The 12,874-nt window shown below is 44.3% G+C and overlaps 1 protein-coding gene across 2 annotated transcripts in view; it reads left to right on the top strand.

Moving 5' to 3' along the window:
- Positions 1-12,874, top strand: part of CTNNA2 (catenin alpha 2) — a 775,311-nt gene that overhangs the window by 239,780 nt on the left and 522,657 nt on the right. The window lies entirely within an intron of this gene.

Below are 12,874 nucleotides of genomic sequence, written 5' to 3'. Positions count from 1 at the left end.
GTTGCTCCTTTTCACTAGCTCCTCTGGTCACTTATGAACTAGCTTTTTAAACCCGTTATCTCTGAGTAGCCCCATCCTGTGGATAATGGATCCTAAAGGGGTCAGGGATCAAAGCCTCGTTAAGAAGCTCTCCACTTTGCCTGGCAGGCCTTTAGGCTCAGCACTTTGCGCCCCCCCCCCAACCCCCCCAGACCACACTATATAATTCAGTCAAGCAGCAAGCACACATCAAATGACAAACTCACCCCAAGTGTTACACAGTCACTCCTCCTTCACCTGAAGAACTCCTCGCCAAACTCACCTGTTCACTGCTCCTGTCTGTTAGCTCCTCTGGTCACTTAGGAACAAGTTTTCTTTAAGATAACTCCAGAGGGAATAGATACACCTGAAAGGAAGCTCTGTGCCAGGCTGGAGGTTGATGGGGCAGTTGTAGCTATGATGGGGCAGAAGGATCTCAGCTTTCTTTTTGTTGAACATGTCAATGAAGCTTTGATTTTTGGCAGGCATCACAGAGGGTGTTGGGTTGCTGACGTTCTCTTCAGGGTAATTCCCTCTGTCTTGGAAGCCCTTGGCAGGCAGGCAGAGCTGCAGAGGACTTCTAGTCTATGATTGGATTTGATAGGTAAGGTTGCCGGCAGCATGGCTAAGTAAAATGCACCATACCTGCCTGCCAGCAGATATGAGCATTCAGGCTGTAGCAAGGGTGCTGGAAAAATTTGTATAGTGAGGGTACTGAGAGCAATTTAACCAGACTGTAAACCCTGTATATAGTGGAAACCACTTGAAGCCAGGTGGTGTGGCAGCACACCCAGCACCCTTAGTTCCAGCACCTATGGGCTGTAGGAAGGATGTGGAAGGTTAGTGGGTTGGAGTCAGCGAGACTGATGGGGGTTTGGAAGCTGACCTTCTGTCTTGGCAGTATTCCATCAAGCAGTTGTCCATCTTAATGCACAGTTCAGTTAGGGTGTCCAGGCCAGTCAGAGGCTCCACCCACACCAGCCCCACCTTTGATCTCTTCGTCTAGGTTGAGCCGGAAGTGATAGTGCTGCACAGCTTCATTCCATTGGGCGTCTGCTGCCAGGCATCAAAATTCCACAACGCAATTAGCAACTGGCTGGCAATGCTTGGAGTGCAGCTTCTGCTGTATGCACGTGTCCTGGGTCATGAAAAATCACTTCCGTGGCATGAACAAAGTTCTCAAGAAGACAAGCTGTCTCAGGAGAGGGCTTGATTTCTCAAAGAGTAGAGAGGCCCTGGCTAAGGCCTTCTGGGTCAGCAGGCTGAGGATAAGTCCCACTTGGGACTGATGGATGGGGAATGACTGGAGGGGCAACAGAAACCCACAGATTTTACCACGGTCACTGGCAAGCTTGTCTGGCAGTGGAATTTTTGGTTCTCAAGGGGCTGGCATCAGAGTTGTGCATAGCACAGACTGTTCCTGTAGCGTCTCACTCTGTGCCTGCAATCTGCATCTGCAGGTTTTGCAAAGGGCCTACTATCTCTGACCCTGGAGATGCTGACCTTCGTGAAATCTATTCTGCTGGCAGTACCTGTCCTTTCTTCCTTTTGGTTTTAGGCTGCTGAAACTGTCATGGACCAGACAGTGGGCAGTCATACCTAATGTTTGGAGCTGTGACAACCAGGAACCAGGAGGCAAAGTCAGAGGGGTAGGGGTCAGAAACTAAGCAAGGGAGCAGTGCAGAAGCAGGGCAGGCACATGAGTGATTGCAGCTTCAGGTGTAAGTGTTGAGCAGCCACTTGCCTGGTACTGCTGATGGGCTTAAGAACAGGTCGGGTGATGCCTCTCAGCCAACCAGGTATTTTGGTCAATCATGATGTTCAGCTGGAGGGCAGCTATCTGGTCTCAGGCTCAGCTGCATGCCTTGATGTCTGATATGACCTGTGCATATTTCCCCACTTGTGGGATGTGCTGTGGCTAGCTCTTGCCCCCAAGTGCAGGGAGTCCTGGAGGAGGAAGAAATCTCTCATTAGTCCTCTGGCGCCATAGGGTAGAGAGCAGCTGGAGCCCCTTGGGCAGAAGGGGCATGTCTGTACCTAGCTTCAGGTACACAAACACTATTGTATTGGGTTCTTTTGTTTGCTTGCATCACTGAGGGGTGGGTGTACTGGGTTATCAGTGGTGAAGCAGGCTTAGGGTGACCAGATGTCCTGCTTTTATATGGACAGTCCCAATGTTCGGGGCTTTGTCTTATATAGGCACCTATTACCCCCCCAACCCAGGCCCTATTTTTCACCTTTGCTGTCTGGTCACCCTAAGCAGGCTGGCTGTAGCACCTGGGCAATGGTAATGTGGGGGATGGGTTGGCACAATTTAATTTTGAGTGGGGGGAAAAGGAACAAACAACGTTGGCATTTTTTTACTTTTTAAATGTGTTGCTTGATCACTCGCATTTTACCTGTCTCCTCTACCTAGACTATAAATTCTGCAGACAGGGACTACTACTTGCTTTGTATGGTGTCACCTTGATTCTTACTGAAGTAGTTCTCATATGTCCTCCATTACAATGTTATCTGAGTGCCTCACGCTTTTTAATGTGTTAATCCTCACAGCACCCCTTTGAGGCAGAGGCATGTGCGTTTTACAGATGGGGAACTGAAGCACAGAGAGACTAAGTAACATGTCCAAAGTCATGCAGGATGTTGGTGGCAGAACGAGACACTGAACCTTTAATTCCTGAGTTCGAGGCTAGCATCCCAACCACTGAAAACATCTTTCCTGTTATGGGTTATGCTGTAATAACAATAAGTATTATTATTTATTAATGATGAGCTTCAGGAATCTTCTGGAAAAGCAGTGCCCCTTGGAAATATCATTAATACTAATAGAGGCTTTACGTGCACATTAAATAGGAGGGGAAATAAAACAGAGGCAGATGGGACCCCGCCCTCAGGGAATATGAAGCATTGTCCACTGGTATTCCAGTATTTCCAGAAGGAAAAAAGTGAACTTACTGAAGGCCATTCCCTCTATGCCAACAGGATCTTTCAGATGACTCAACAGACTTCTCCTGGTCATAGAGCTAATCAAGTTGATATGACTATTTATCTCATATCCATTAGTAGGTGAGATTTATTTAATATTTATTTTTATGTATTTGTTTCTTTTGTTTTATTGTGGTACCAAGGAGCTCCAGTCATGGAGAAGGACCCCATTGTGCTAAGCGCTGTACCTACAAAGAACTAAGAGACAATCTCTTCCCCAAAGAGGAATTAAGTTAGGTGTGTAGGCCTTTTTTTTTTTTTTTTTCCGCAGGCCACTTGAAAATCCCTGAGGGTCTCAGTGGACCACTTAATGATCGTTCCAGATGTTGTTTGTACTTTTAGCTAAATATTGTAAAGTGCTTTGGATAAAACCTCTCTATAAAAAAACTCTTAATAATTAACAGTTTTTTGGATCTGCAAATAAACGCACACAACTCATATTTTAATATCACTAGTCTTACCTTTCTAATGCAATGGATGTGCCCTCTCTCCCCCACTGCGGTAGCCCCCGATCTGGGGCTGGGAAGGAGGGGGGTCTCTCCCTCTCTTCCCCTGCCATGGCAGCCCCCGAGCTGAGGCTGGGAAGAGGCCCCCCACCTTACATGTGTCTTCTCCAGGGTCCAGACACCTACTTAATGGAGCCACGCCTGTGTGGCTCCACTAATTAGGTGGGTGGCCCTTCATTCTCTTGTGTGTGACCGCCCAGGCACATACCTTAGAGGGAACTATCTGCAGACCACCTGAATGGAGCTCGCAGACCACAGTTTGATAACCTCTGCACTAGAGCAACAAGAGTGCAGAATGACCCAGTACAGGATGCAATATACTGAGTCTTGCTTTAATCAAGTGCAAGTACTTTGTGTGTGTGGACAAAATGTGTTACAAGCATGGGAAGTGTTGGCAGTAGAGACTACTGCATGTGTTAAGTGTTAGTGTGTATGTTTCTAATTAAAAATCCCTTTTAATAAGGAAATGTTGAAAAGGTTCTGAAGAAGTAGTAATCAACTGACTGTTGGCTGCAAAAATTATTTCTCATGATTTCCATACATTTTAATTATCCCAGTTTATTCACTGCATTTTCTCTAGCGATACAGATCTATTAACTATAAGTATGATAGTAAAGGTAACTTTGCTCTTTTGTTAATTCTTAAGGATGTGCAATGAATGTGAATGAAACTAGGTCATTTTCAAGTGCAACAGTGAAGTGCACGCCTAAGGAATTAACGTCTGAGTGACAAGAACAGCCCTATCAGTATGGATCGTTTCTCTCAAAGAGATCAGTTATGATTTAGTTGGTAGTAAAACTGGAACAATTTTTTGTGACATATATGCTAGAAGGTACGTAAGAAACATAATGGCACGTTCTAGAGAATGATACATTAATTTCCACTACACCAGCAGTTGGTGGAGCTGGAACAATGTGACATTTGGTTGAAATTGTTCAACTGTGAGTTTCCTCTTTATTAAACAATGAATCATAGCAAGGTTCCCACATATTTCTGTGTGTGTTGTTGTTCCTTTGCTATTCACTTATTTAGATTGTAGGCCCCCCAGGGAAGGAAAATTATCTTCTCACTTGTCCGTATGTATAGAGCCAGACGCTTTTAAAAAAAAACCAAAAGTTAGATATCTGGGGTGAAATCTAGACCCCATTGAAGTCAATGGCAAACCTCCTGCTGACTTCACTGAGGCCAGGATTTCACCTTTGACTTTGTTTTTACATTATGTGAATGAGTGTACTGTAATCAGAATACAATTTGTTAGTTTTGCTATAACTTCACACTGTTAGAGGCTGCTGATAACTAGGGAGTGCATTTTATGTTTGTTATAATATATTATCAGGATTTTAAAATATGTTGGTTCTCCTAATTAGCTATGTCATTTCACCTATTAATGCTGTGTTGATTTGGGCTATCCCAGGCAGTAAATTGCACAAACTTATGTTTCATTAAAATGTTGTGAAAATTAAAATATTCCATTAGAATTTATCATGATTTGGCATTTGAATGGTCTATTTGAAATAATGACTGAAATATTATGCATCTCAATAATTGGATAAATTCTCTCCCATCCCTAGTTGTAGCTCTCTCTATATTTATTTATTTCTTGGCTCATTTTCTTTTAAGGTTCAGATGGTAACAGCAGAGAGATGGTAACACAACATCTTTGCAAACTGTTCAAATATGAAACCTGCTTGCATGATTCCAGCCAAATTTTATAGAGCAGCAGGTGGTGTGGGTAAAGTGCCTCTAGGTAGGAGCACAGATTGACTCTTCTTTTGCACCTGCCACCTTGAACTATAAAGAAACAAAAATGAGTCAGAAAATAACCCAATGGTGATCCAAAATCATTTATCGTTATCTCATACAACACACTTAAGGTTAAGGTTTATGTACACTTGCAAAATTTGCCATCTGGTAATTTGCTTAGCTTCTAAACTACAAGTCAACTTGTGCACCCCTACAATAACATTAATTTGAGATAAAAGTGTTAACCTGGAAAGCAAGTAGATTGTTCTTTTAAAAATATTCTTTCCAGTTGGAGTTAAAATGTTTTTTTTCCTAATACATTATGTGACTGAATGCATAACACATTTGGTTTAATCTGTTTCTAAGGACTGCTCAGTTAAATAATTTGATTATAAAAACATCTCTTTTCTAATCAAAATCTGCCTAGATAATCTAATCAGTTCTAATTACTGACTCACTTGTTCAGAAGCTGACCTCCGTGCTACTATGTAGGAGACTTGGCTTCAAGACAATTTCAAAATGTTCACTCCCTAGGCAAAAGTAAGCAAAGTCCATGCGATCCTTCAGGTTTTACACAGTGTGGAATAACAGCCAGGTAGTATGGAATGAGGGTAGGAGGTGAAAAATGGGCTAAAATGAAAACTTGAGTAAACAACCTAGACTTTCTGTCATTGAAAATTGGAAGGCAGCAGTAGAGGTTCTGTCAGAAAAAATAAAGTAGTGGGTAGCTGCCAGAAAGTAGCAGCAGACCTTTTGTGATGCTGGCCTCCAACATTACCAATTGGTACAGTACTTGTCATTCAGTACTTATGCCTTTTAGCACAAAAACAAATATTATTTATTGCTACAATATTTTTCCAGAAAAACCCTAACTACTGTGCAAGTCATATATAAGAACTTTTGCCATAACAGGGAGTGCACATCATTGAAACCATCCATCTAAACCAATTTAACTTAATTGAAATAATTCCAGTAAGGTAATAGGTTCATAAGTTTTTAAGGCCAGAAGAGACCATTATGATGATGTAGTCTGACCTGTTGTGTAACATAAGCCGTACACCGTCACCCAGCAATTTGTGCCTCAGGACCAAAACTTCTGTTTGAGTTATAAGTTTAGAAAATATCCTGTCTTGATTTAAAGACTTCACATGATGGAGAATACACCACATCCCTAAGTAATTTGTTCCAATTGTTAGTTTCCCTTACTGGTAAACAGATTGCACCTTATTTTTAGTCCAAATTTGTCTATCTTCATATTCCAGCTGTTGGATCTCATTATGCCTTTTTCTGCTAGATTAAAGAATACTCAGAAACATAAATTTGTGACCACCTAGGAATGTAATTGATGTCACTACATGGCATAACTTGACCAGTTAGTACATCTCTGTGACAGAACTCATATCTTTCAGCTCCAATACCAATGAACAGTAAAGGGCTTCTGCTACACAGTTTAGCAGAAATTTTCATATACGCTAATTGAGTCATTACAGTATTTTCACTTTTTGTTTCACATCATCAAATGATGTCATCTTTGTTTCAGACAGGAAATCACCTTACCCTAGGCCCATCTGTTACAGTAACTTTGGAAATACCTTATGGAAAGTTTAGGGTTTACATTTAGGTGCTCTTTGACTTGGACCTGTCTCTAGATCCACACATCCAGGCTGTCTATATCTTGTTGATTCTTTCTAAAGAACATCTCTAAGATACAACCTTTCCTCTCTGTTCATACAGTCCTCAACTTCCTCAATCTTGTGTTGGAATTGAAAAATTCAGCCCTTTCTATGAATTCCATCAAGGTTAATTTAACAGCAGTAACAGCTTTCCATGTGCCAGTAGAAGGTTTCTCAGTATTTACTAACCCAACCACAGCAAGATTTCTAAAAGGATTTATCCATCTTTTTCTGCAGATTGGATTCCCTACACCACTTTGGGATCTCAGCCTGATTCTTAAGCATCTCATGAAACAATCCTTTGAACTATAAGCTACATAGAATCATAGAATATCGGGGTTGGAAGGCACCTCAGGAGGTCATCTAGTCCAACCCCCTGCTCAAAGCAGGACCGATCCCCAATTAAATTATCCCAGCCAGGGCTTTGTCAAGCCTGACCTTAAAAACTTCTAAGGAAGGAGATTCCACCACCTCTCTAGGTAACGCATTCCAGTGTTTCACCACCCTCCTAGTGAAAAAGTTTTTCCTAATATCCAACCTAAATATCCCCCACTGCAACTTGAGACTGTTACTCCTTGTTCTGTCATCTGCTACCACTGAGAACAGTCTAGAGCCATCCTTTTTGGAACCCCCTTTCAGGTAGTTGAAAGCAGCTATCAAATCCCCCCTCATTCTTCTCTTCTGTAGACTAAACATCCCCTGTTCCCTCAGCCTCTCCTCACGAGTCATGTGTTCCAGTCCCCTAATCATTTTTGTTGCCCACTGCTGGACTCTTTCCAATTTTTCCACATCCTTCTTGTAGTGTGGGGCCCAAAACTGGACACAGTACTCCAGATGAGGCCTCACCAGTGTCGAATAGAGGGGAACGATCACGTCCCTCGATCTGCTGGCAATGCCCCTACTAAAACTACCCAAAATGCCATTGGCCTTCTTGGCAACAAGGGCACACCGTTGACTCATATCCAGCTTCTCGTCCACTGTAACCCCTAGGTCCTTTTCTGCAGAACTGCTGCCGAGCCATTCGGTCCCTAGTCTGTAGCGGTGCATTGGATTCTTCCGTCCTAAGTGCAGGACTCTGCACTTGTCCTTGTTGAACCTCATCAGATTTCTTTTGGCCCAATCCTCCAATTTGTCTAGGGCCCTCTGTATCCTATCCCTACCCTCCAGCGTATCTACCTCTCCTCTCAGTTTAGTGTCATCTGCAAACTTGCTGAGGGTGCAATCCACACCATCCTCCAGATCATTTATGAAGATATTGAACAAAACCGGCCCCAGGACCGACCCTTGGGGCACTCCACTTGATACCGGCTGCCAGCTAGACATGGAGCCATTGATCACTACCTGTTGAGCCTGACAATCTAGCCAGCTTTCTATCCTGCTACATCTGTCTGTGGCCATCACTTCTGCTTGAAGGGTTGGGGAGATGGGGGCTCTAATGGCAGACCCTCCATTTATTCTGTTCCCCAAGGAGAAGGTATCTCTACGACTTCATCCAAAGTCTTCACCTAATGCGTCCTCTGAATTTCATATTAATCTTCCTGTGTTTTTTTCCTAAAGCCTCAACAGTCTATGCAAGAGTCTGCTTTTCATACACTGGATATTAGAAGGGTGTTAGCCTTTTACTTGTATTGGACTAGACCATTCAGGAAGACCCTTAGACTCTTTTTATTTCTTTTGCAGCTAGGTCTAAGAGAACACCTATCTGCACTCAGAGACTTTCTAAATGGATCTCTGGATGTATTATTGCCTGCTATGGTTTTCACTGATGTTACACCTCCCCTAAAAGTAACTGCATGCTCTGCTAGATCACCGTGTGTCTGTAAATCTACTCAAAGATGTTCCAGTTGCTGAAATCTGAAGGACTGCAATAGGGTCCTTGGTGCACATGTTTTCCAACCATTATGCCCTGATTCACACTGGAAGGTCAGATTTGGCTGTAGGCAGTGCAGGTCTTTCTTCAGTGGTGGACTCTGTTCCAAAACTCCCACCTCCTTAAAGGGTAACTGCTAGGGAATCACCTAAGGTGGAACACCCACAGGGATGCTACTTGATGAAGGAGTAACTGGAGTTCTTCGAGATATGTCCCACTCTGGTTGCTCCAATACCTGCCCTCCTCCACTCTGCTTCAGAGCTGCTTCTGTCGGCTTTATAGTAGAGAAGGAACTGAGGGCACTTCATCCACACAGGCCAATACAGCCTTGGTACAGGGCATGAGGATGTGCAGGGCCCATGTGCGGGCATAAAGGGCACTGCTTAAAAAAAAATCTCCAAAGGTTCATGCGCACCTTGAGTGGAGCACCCACAGGGATACACATCTTGAAGAACTCCAGTTACTGTACTAGGTGAGGAACCTCTCCTTGACTTTCCCATCAAAGAACGGCTGGAAGTAGAGCTGAGGCAGCCTGGTGGGAGACCTGAAAAAAAAAAACGTGTCAAAAGACTTCATTGGCACCAGCTGGCCTTTGGTTTCCTCTTGCTTTTGCTCCTGTGCTACTCACTGCTTTCCCTGCACTTTGTGCTGTGAGGTCATGGTGGTGCTTCTCCCTTTGCTCCCCAAGTCACCAGATATCTCAGAGGCTCAGGGCTTGGTGTCCACACTTCACCATCCTGATCTTTACATTGCTGGATGCTTTTTGAAGCAGCATCGGTATCCTGTTATCTTTTGTTCTTGTGAAGGTCCTGGAAGAGGCTCTATAGCTAATGTTGCATTGAGATTTGCTCTTAAAGTAGGACTAAAATTTGACCTATTAACTCTCGGGACAGTTGCATTTTCTACATAATCTTTTCATAAAACAGTAACTTTTGTGGAGGAAAAATGTTGAACGTTCATTTAAAATAAAAATAAAAGTCCTCAATTTGTTTGAGATTCCTCTAGCTAAAATTGCCATAGTCCCCAAACTGCACAGACCAAAAAAAAAAAAAACCATAACACCTCATTGTGAAAAATAGCTTAGACCATTTACTTCTGAACTTGGAAAATTAAAATAAATTATTTCCCTAATCCATGACAACCTAATTGAATTCCATCGCTATTTAGCTGACTCGTCACAGAGACCATACGGAGCCAGGAGACAGGCTGGCTAGTAAGTGATAAGTGGTGTGGAGAAGAGAGTTGTGGGTTTTGCATGGGGGAAGGGAAAGAGAACTTGGAACTGAGGGAAGCAGGGAGACTATCCAGTTGTCCACCTATGCTCCTCATATTCACCAATTCATACACATGCTTCTCTCCTCATGTTCCCAGCCACCTCTCCAGTTGTAGGAGGATATATAGGAGGAAGGATGCCCCAGTGGTTAAGACAGTAGTGTAGGACTTGAGAGATTTTCTCTGTGACCTTGTACAAGCCACTTGATGTCTCTGTGACACAGTTCCTATCTGTAAAATGGAGATAATAATGTTATCTCCCCTCAAAACCCCTACCTCACAGGAGTTTTGAGGATAAATACATTAAAGATTGTGGGGTGCTCAGATTTGGCAGTAATGGGGGACACACAGAAAATTGTAGTCCTGGAGTGATGGACCTGCTCTGAAGTGTCATGCTAGGACTGTGTTCTGGCAAACTCTGGGATTTGCCAGAGGAAGAAGCTGTCTCAGGAATGGAGTTTGTACATGGAAGCATGCTGGTTGGAAGATGAGTTTCTAAGGGAAAAGTGGGAGAACAGGGAGGGAAAGCAGAGGTATGGAGGAGGTGCGGCATACTAAAGGGTGCCAAATGGGGGTATTCAATATTTGTCTGTATGATTTAGCTATAATAACCATGATGCAAAGTTACTATACACCTTTGGTGATTCCCCTCAAAAATCTTAGTTAATGTTGAGTTGAGGTAGTAAAAATGTACATATAACCTATTGTGACAGGGTTGGGGATGACCACATTCAGTGTAGGGCGAGTGCACCCCATCACACTCCTAGACCCCAGTCAATATACTCGCCCTTCTTAGCATGGGAGTGTAGCCCAATGGCCAGAGTCAATCAATTGGTCCCCATCGGCAGAGCCGTAAGGCCTGGCAGCTATAGTCAGTAAGTTCGCTCCAGTGAGACAGGGCAATGCAGCGCAATGGCCAGTATCAAAGGATTTACCCTTCTTTGCAGGATAGTAGGGCCTAATAGCTACTATCAATACAGTCACCCCAGGATGCCAGGGCAGTAAGGCTTAGTGGCCGAAGTCCATGAATTCGTCCTTCTTGGCACGGCAATGAGGCCTAATGACTAATCAATGTATTCGACCCTAAGAGCTGGACCATGCAGCCCAATGGGCAAAGTCAATAGGTTCGCCCCCTCTTAGTGGGGCTCTAAGGTGTAGTAGTCCCCGTCTATAGATTCACCCTTCTTAGCAGGGCAGTGAGGCCGAGTGGCCAAAATCAGTAAATTCACCCCGGTTTGCAGGGCAGTGGGCCAACCGACCAATGTTAATAGCTTTCAGAGGAGCAGCCGTGTTAGTCTGTATTCGCAAAAAGAAAAGGAGGACTTGTGGCACCTTGGAGACTAACAAATTTATTTGAGCATAAGCTTTGCCGCAGTTAGCAGGGCTGTAAGGCCTAACTGCCAAAGTCCATATATTTCCCCTCTCAGCAGGGCAGTGAGGCATAATGGCCAGAGTCCATGTATTCGCCTCTAATAGCTGGTCAGTTTGGCCCAATGGCCAAAGTCAATAGGCTTGCCCCTCTTAGCGGGACAGTAAGGCCTAGTAGCCACAATCAGTATATTCGCCCCAGGAAGATGGACAGTAAGGCCCAGTGGCCAAAGTCAGTCGGGAAGGGGACCACCACACACAAGGGGGGTGGGAGGGTGGCAGCCCTGGTAAGGGGTCCAGGCCTTCCCTCTCCACTGGACACCAGCCCAAGGCCCTGGTAGTGGCAGGGGCACATGCCACTGAGTCAGTGGGGAGGTTCCAACTGAAACACAGTGACTCAAAACACTGGCTCACTAACCAGGCCACTATCTAATTCCCCTGGGCTGCTGTTTACTGTCGTTTCTGTTGCTGTGGTCTGCTGTCTCCGGGTTCTCCGGTCTGCGCTGTCCCCAGTGACTCCTGAGGCAGCGGGGTCCCAATAGGTGCCTTAGCGTCTGCTTGGGTTACAGTGTCTCTGGCCTCCCTGGCCTTGGACTTTGGCTGATCCTCAGCTGGAGCCAACAGAGCATGTCCTTCCTCCCTGGCAGTCAGCCCCAACTGAGCTGAGCTGCTCCCTCTTATACCTGTGCACTTGGAGTATGCCCAGTACAGTAAAGGGGGCATGGCTTCCTCAACCCACAATGTAGGATTTGTTAGACCCACAGCAGGAGTCTCCCTATGAGATAGGAGAGCAGGCAGATACCAGACACAGTGTTCGTATATAATCCACAAGTACTCCTTATTGCTTACAAAATAAACCACTCAGTTTACATTCATAACCCAAGCATACTACACCAGAATCTGAAGATCAGAACTGAAGTCCCAATGGCCAGTCAACATTCAGTCCAATCACAAAATGCGGGGAGCCAGGATTACCACATCTTAATCTAAACAGGGCTTTGGATCCACAAATGACTCCAAATTGTGAGTGTATCTAACATCCTTTATAATCCATTCTGTCACATCAGCAGTTGTCTGGGCAATTTCAAAGAGACAGTTCTGGGCAAATTGCGAAAATCCAAGATGTTTAGAAACAGTCCGAGGCCCAAGATGTTCCTCTTTCCCCAGTTCTTGTTTACAACTGTAGCAGATACATTGCAACAGGTACATTGTCATGGCAAGATATGCAAAAGGTGGGGGAGATGAAGTATTATTTACCTTTGCCATTTCACATGTAATGGGGGGAAAAAAACCAGAAAGATCAAGGGATTTGTCCAAACTAGCACAAGAAATCTGTGAAACTGGGAATTGAACCCTGCTCTTCTGAGTCCCAGAGCAGTGGGTCAAATAAAGTCAGTGCGCTGATAAACAAAAACATAACCCTACCAGCCCAACACCTA

The sequence above is a fragment of the Natator depressus genome, chromosome 4 (genome assembly GCF_965152275.1).
Source record: "Natator depressus isolate rNatDep1 chromosome 4, rNatDep2.hap1, whole genome shotgun sequence".
NCBI lineage: Eukaryota > Metazoa > Chordata > Testudines > Cheloniidae > Natator > Natator depressus.
Note: the sequence above shows the minus strand (reverse complement) of the source record. Positions and strands in the feature narration are given on the sequence as shown.